The sequence below is a fragment of the Cyprinodon variegatus genome, unplaced genomic scaffold (genome assembly GCF_000732505.1).
Source record: "Cyprinodon variegatus isolate N-32 unplaced genomic scaffold, C_variegatus-1.0 Scaffold787, whole genome shotgun sequence".
Lineage (NCBI taxonomy): Eukaryota > Metazoa > Chordata > Actinopteri > Cyprinodontiformes > Cyprinodontidae > Cyprinodon > Cyprinodon variegatus.
In genome coordinates, this window is record NW_015151240.1 from 41,466 (window position 1) to 47,627 (window position 6,162).

The following is a 6,162-nucleotide window of genomic DNA, read 5'->3' on the forward strand; positions in this document are numbered from 1 at the left end:
AATCAATCTGACTGGATGATCTAGTTGAACTGTAAAGTGCCTTGAGATGACATGTGTTGTGAATTGGCGCTATATAAATAAACTGAATTCAATTGAATTATTGTTTTCAGAAGTTTGAATTCTTAATGTTTTTTGTTTTTTCTGACAGAGACCACCATAGTTTTATTTAATATGTCTAAGATATTCAACTTTCCATGACACCATTCCCACTGACAAGGCTCCATGAGGAGGCTGGAAGAGAAGCATCACATATCTTAGATAAAATATGCTTTCTTTCAAACTCAACTTACCCAGTGATGCACCTCTTTGCTCTGGCTCTATAACAGTTAGCTTTGAAGATATTTAAAACCTCCCCCACTATCATCAGAAAGCTATGTTCAAGCCTAGAACATAAGTGCTCCTCCAGAAGAACCATCAATGTGTCTTTGTGTCATATCATTTTATACCAAAGAGCCAAGCAGTAAAGCATATATGGTCTCACAAATTTAAAATAACAAGAATAAATGTAAAGAATTCACAAATTTAACTTATAAAGCCAATTTGCCAAAGGTGATTTAAAAAAATAAAATCTATATATAGACATCTTATCACCTGCTGTGACTCTACGCTGCAGATCAGCTTCTCCCAGCAGTATTAGACTTTAAGAATATTCAAGAAGTCATATTTGCTTGTAGAGGGGAGTTTATGACAGCCGCTTAAAAAAAGAACAGCAACAATAATAATAACAATAAAGAAAACAGAGGACTAGTATCAAGATCTGCTCATATCCAAATTTAGGTATCATGGAAGTGAAATAATATGGATTGTTGCATCGAACACACCCAAGGATACTACAGAGGAACAGCTGATTTACAGGTTAGTGTAAGATCCAAAACCAGACCAGAACCCAATACAAATATCAAGTTATTAGAAAATACTGTTCCTAAGTAACAAAGACAACAGAATTTAAAAAAGAAACTCTCAGACACAGACAGATATTATTAAGGCCTGATCCAGGCATAGCTTTCCAATGCATGGGAAAGAAAAAACATAAATTCTTCCAGAAAAACCTTTGGTGACACCATGATAATGGGGCATCTCCTTACGGTTTGCCCAACTTTGGACCACCAGAAGCTTTGAAACCAGATGAGTCAAGCGGGCACAGATAATGACACCAACTTATTAGATGAGCTGCGTTTCCCCCCCCCACATTCCTTTAAGAAACAACAATAATGTCTAAAATAAGCAAGCAGGTTAAGAAAAGGCTTGTTGGTCCTGTGGACTGTCAAAAATACCACATTGTATAACATAAATAGATTATAGTTAAACTTTATCTAGAAATAAATACATTTAATTGACAAATAGATGAACATATCCCTAATTACACCTGATAAAAGTTCATTATTCATATGTAATATTTCCTACTAAAACCAAAACCCATTGTATATGTTTGAATCAAACCTATACTGTACAATCAGTTCCATATTCATTAACTACTATATATTATGTATATATTATGTATATTATGATTCCAACAGCCATACACTAATTTAAACTATGAATATACCTCCTCATACATAACCAATTGCATCTGATTGGTCAAAATGCACTAAAACTACACTTCAGATTGATGCTAATGGAAAACCAGTATGATGGAGAGGCAACCTGTCTGGGATTTAACCCACATATTGTTCAGAGATCGTTGGACATCAGCAGATTCTGAGAACCTATGAAAGATCCTTCATTAATGCTGAATCAACAGTGGATTATATGACAACTGAGAGGCTTTCAGATGTATCCACAGGTATTTGTGTCCATTGTTCTCTGCCAGAAGAAGCAGCAGAGGCTTCTTTGCTGCTCAAAGCCGGTTATAAACGCAGCATAAATGGGAGCTCTTTGAGGTTTAAGGGTCTTCTATACATCAGACAAATCTTTCTTATTCCAAAGATTCTCTGTTGGATATGAGACCAGACGCATGCTAAAAAAATTCTAAAATAATAAAAACACAAAAATGTATGTCAATGATTGGTATAAATAACTTTGAAGTTAGCATACTGTATGAGTTTCCTCCATTTAAGGACTTATTTGAGTTAGAAAATCTGTCTCCTTCCTGACATGGCTGTTTTATCTAGAAATTGCATGTGAGAATCTTTTTTTTTTTCATTTTTCTTTTCACTTCAAGACTGCAGCTCTGCCTGTGATACAAAACACTAGAGCTTCAGATAGCAATAACAGCAGAAATAACCTATTTCCCAGGTTCTTAAACATCATTATAAAATCAATGAGCTGTTCAGTTGTTTAGTCATCATAGCTACATTTTTTAAGCTCCTTGTAGCTAAAAGAAACAAATAGAATTTGACTTAGAACCTTAGAAAGTCCAAAATGAACCACATTTAGCAACAGTAAATTGTGATTTTTTTTTTAAGACTTTAAGTTTATATTACAAAACTTGTCTAAATCCGATGTGTAGCTGCAGGCGCAAAAATAAATCTTGACAAGTCTTACGCATCAAACTGGATGGAAGAGCTTTTCAGAGACAACAGTAGTAGGAAACCTCATGACAGATTTAATCAACTTTCACATTCTGTTGATGTGTTCTAAAGCTTGAAAGTTTATAACTGAGTCATGCCTTTAAAGACAAGAAATAGAAACAGGCCCAAAACAAACCAAAATAATCGAAGGAGATATTACATTTAAACAAATGCTAAAAAAAAGAGGACAAAATCAGATCTGGAAGATTTATGTTTCTAAAAGGAATTTTGAAGCTTATTGCAGAAAGACAAAGATGCTGATGTCTCTATAAAGCTGAAGTCAGCTTATGCATGGCATATTTTAAACTATTATTTGGGAAAACAGGGAATAGCACAACTGTTTACGTAGGTAGATAAATGTCTAGTTAGGAATTCCTAGCACCTACATTTAATCTTAATCCAATTTATCTTTAAGCAAATAATAATGATATAACATAATGTGTAATTTGCTAATTATTTATTCACTTTTAAAGAATAATTATTGTTGCCATGTTTTCTTACCAAGAGTTATATAGGAAAACTAATAAACCTCAAAAGTTCACTGCAATAAAGCCAAGAACAATATGCTTCTATAAAAGTGTGCTTGCTGCCGATGATGCTGACAAAGCAATTGTTACCTTAAAGGAGAGAAATCCAGACTGGTTTTCCCTGTATAGTTTAGTTTAGTTTAATATTTACCATGATGATATAATGATATGATCATTAATTTCAAAGCCTTTTTCCGTGTCTCAGCAACAAAAACCCAAAACATTGGAAATGAAAATACAAAAGATTGCAGTGTTCATCTAACACAGTGACTGAGCTTTAAAGATTACAGCCACAACAGTCGCACAACATTCCCAATGAATGACAACCTGCTCATGTTTATGGCTGCTTTCAGTAGCTGTAAATGTACAAATCATTTAAAGAAAGACAGAGCTGCTTTTAAAGCCAAATGAGAGGGGCTCGCTGGTTGTTCTGCTAACGGCATCTAGAACTGTGGATCAAGGAAGTTTTAAATGGAGAAAGGAGACAGAAAAAGGCCTTGGCAGGGTGCAAAAGATGGAACTCCTCATTGAAGCATTTACGAAAATACATGCAAATGAAGTAAACAAATTATTTAAAAAATGAATTATAGTGCAATTTTCTCTTCTAAGACACAAATATAACTTTTAGGTAAAGGCTAACTTAGGAAAATTTATAATCCACAAAATAAATAAAAAAATACAGAAGACAAATTTTGAGAAAAGACCCAAAAATCTAATTAAAATGCAGGGTTGATTTCAGCATCACTTAAAAGAAAAACATGTACTGGGCAGCAAAAAGTCTGAAGAGATCCAGATCTTGTACTTAAGCAAGGATAGCTGGATTATTCAAACCATCATCTGCATTGGTTTAGTGCAGGGGAAACTTTTTAAAGGTTTTACATCTACAATCATATATTATTTGTAAATCCATGATTAAATAATTAATCCATCACCAAATTTTCCCTAAACTTTTAGGTAACATTAATAAAAAAAAAAAAAAAAACTGGTTCCATCAAGTTGTGCCGTTAGTTCAATTTGATTAGTAAAGAAAAAAAAAAAGAAAAATGCAGTATGTTCACTTTCATTAAAGTTTAGATTTTAATCTCTAAAATTATTGCAGAATTAGTCGTTGAACTAGGTTCAGTTATCATCTGAAAATGTCTGCAGAAAGTTTAGATATGTAATTTAATCAACCAACTGAATAGATTTAATCTCCAAATCTAACATTGTCAGGGATCAGAAGGATTCTTGCTTTCATATAAACATGAGGATATAAGGTGTATTGCTAGAAATACTGGATTTTAAAGTTTATATTTATAAACAAGATTTTCCAGGAAAGTAATAGCACATTATCACTTTTGGATATTTACACTGAAGAGCAGCTAATGATCGTCTTGAGTATGCCAACTATAAAACATGCCATAAGAACAACTCACCCAGTAAAAATGGAGCAAAAACTACAATAAATTCACCAATCATTTGTCTGTAAATTTTCCTCATTCAGACCTCCTCATCTGGCATAGTTTAGCTTTACTTCATTATTATGTTTTATTTTGTAAAAGATTAAATATCTTTTGCTAACCAATTATTACAAAAAAAACTATCCAAGAATAATCTAATCTCCAAGAATAAAATACACAGAATAAACAGTTAATCCTAATAAAAAGACAGAATCCCTCCTGCTACAAACACTTTTCTTCTACTAATGAACTCATTTATAAACTAATTAACAAACTGTAAGAAATCAGAGCAGCTCCTATTAGAGTATTAAATAAAGATCAACTTAAGGACAAACTACCTGCTTTTTCTAAGGCAAAACTACTTCAAAAACAGTAAATTAATTAAGTGATATCTATTTACGGTACTTATAGTTACCTGCAACAGCTGGTTAAATGTAAAAAACAAATAGTCCACTTTTCCACAGTGTTTGTGATCCTGGTACAAATAGAGACTCTTCTTCAACTGAACGTCTGGTTCCCCAGTGAACTTTGCAGACTGAATGCTGAGTCCCACAACAGAGAGAAGAAATCCTCTCACGGAATCCAGCAAAACGCAAAGTTAAACAAAATAACAGTCTTTTATACATTTCAAAATAAAAGCGCGACGCTTTTCTGTCTTCAAATACAAAAGAGGTAGTATTATTTTTAACATTTTCAATAAAAGACCCACTTATGAGCTCAATTACTAAAATTTAAACTATGTGGGATAAAAACAAGCCTTCTTTGAATTTGTTTCTTTTTGAATCTTTGAAAAGGTCTCCTCATTTATTTTTAAACAAGAATAATCTACATCACTTAATATCAACATTTAGATTCATTGAAAAATAGGTCTCTTCAGACTCAAGAAGATTATAGTAACCAGCAGACTTAAAAGAAATTATAGGATATAAAAAAATAAATAAATAAATAAAACTCTAATATTCAGTCTGTGTTTTTTTTTATTTTTTATTTCCACATGTGTAGCTTAATGTTTCCCTGTTTAAAATGATTCTGAGTCTGTTTCAAAATCAAACCAAAAAATTAACTCAGACTCTTTATATATTCATGCATCTCTCATAAATATTCTTAATTAGAGGCTAAATTGCTTCAAGATTTTTGTGTCACGTAACTGGAATATACCTCAGCAAACTAAGATCACACAAAGTGCCAGCAGCTTCATTCGTAGGCCTCTTGAAATGTAGATTTCTTCTAACAAAAATTATTAGTATTACAAGAACTGCGGCTTATGCTGCTGATAGACAATAATATATTACTGTGTCATCATAGCCAAAATACTGACGTGTCCATAACATTGGTGGGTTTCCTTCAGCTCAACTATTTGGCCCCAAAAATTCTGAACTAAAAATGTGAAATCAATTAGACTCCATTAAACTAAAACTACAAACAATGCATGAAATCTTTTCTCATGGTGGATTCAGTCCTACATCTTAGCAACCACACAAAAGCAACTCAATCAGTCATATTTAATAAAAAAAAAAAAAGATCTATTTTCTCTCATAAATACTTTATTGATCCAAAGTGAAATTAAATGTTTCTGTAAATGTTTTTTTTAACAAGCTGTTGTAGATGTTATTAGCTAAAAACAAACAAACAAAAAAACAAAACAAAATGCTAACAAAAGGCTAAACACACATTAACTGATGAATG

The 6,162-nt window shown here is 32.3% G+C and overlaps 1 protein-coding gene across 3 annotated transcripts in view; it reads right to left on the reverse strand.

Moving 5' to 3' along the window:
• The window catches only part of LOC107098535 (rho-related GTP-binding protein RhoC-like), a 16,137-nt gene extending 11,107 nt beyond the window's left edge, over positions 1-5,030 (reverse strand). Inside the window, exon 1 of one of the 3 annotated variants that reach the window (XM_015396270.1) lies at positions 4,892-5,030. The gene's annotated coding sequence lies outside the window, so the exon portion shown is untranslated. The remainder of the gene's footprint in view (positions 1-4,891) is intronic. The other 2 variants (XM_015396272.1, XM_015396273.1) reach the window with 2 other exon arrangements.
• Positions 5,031-6,162: the final 1,132 nt, after the last annotated feature.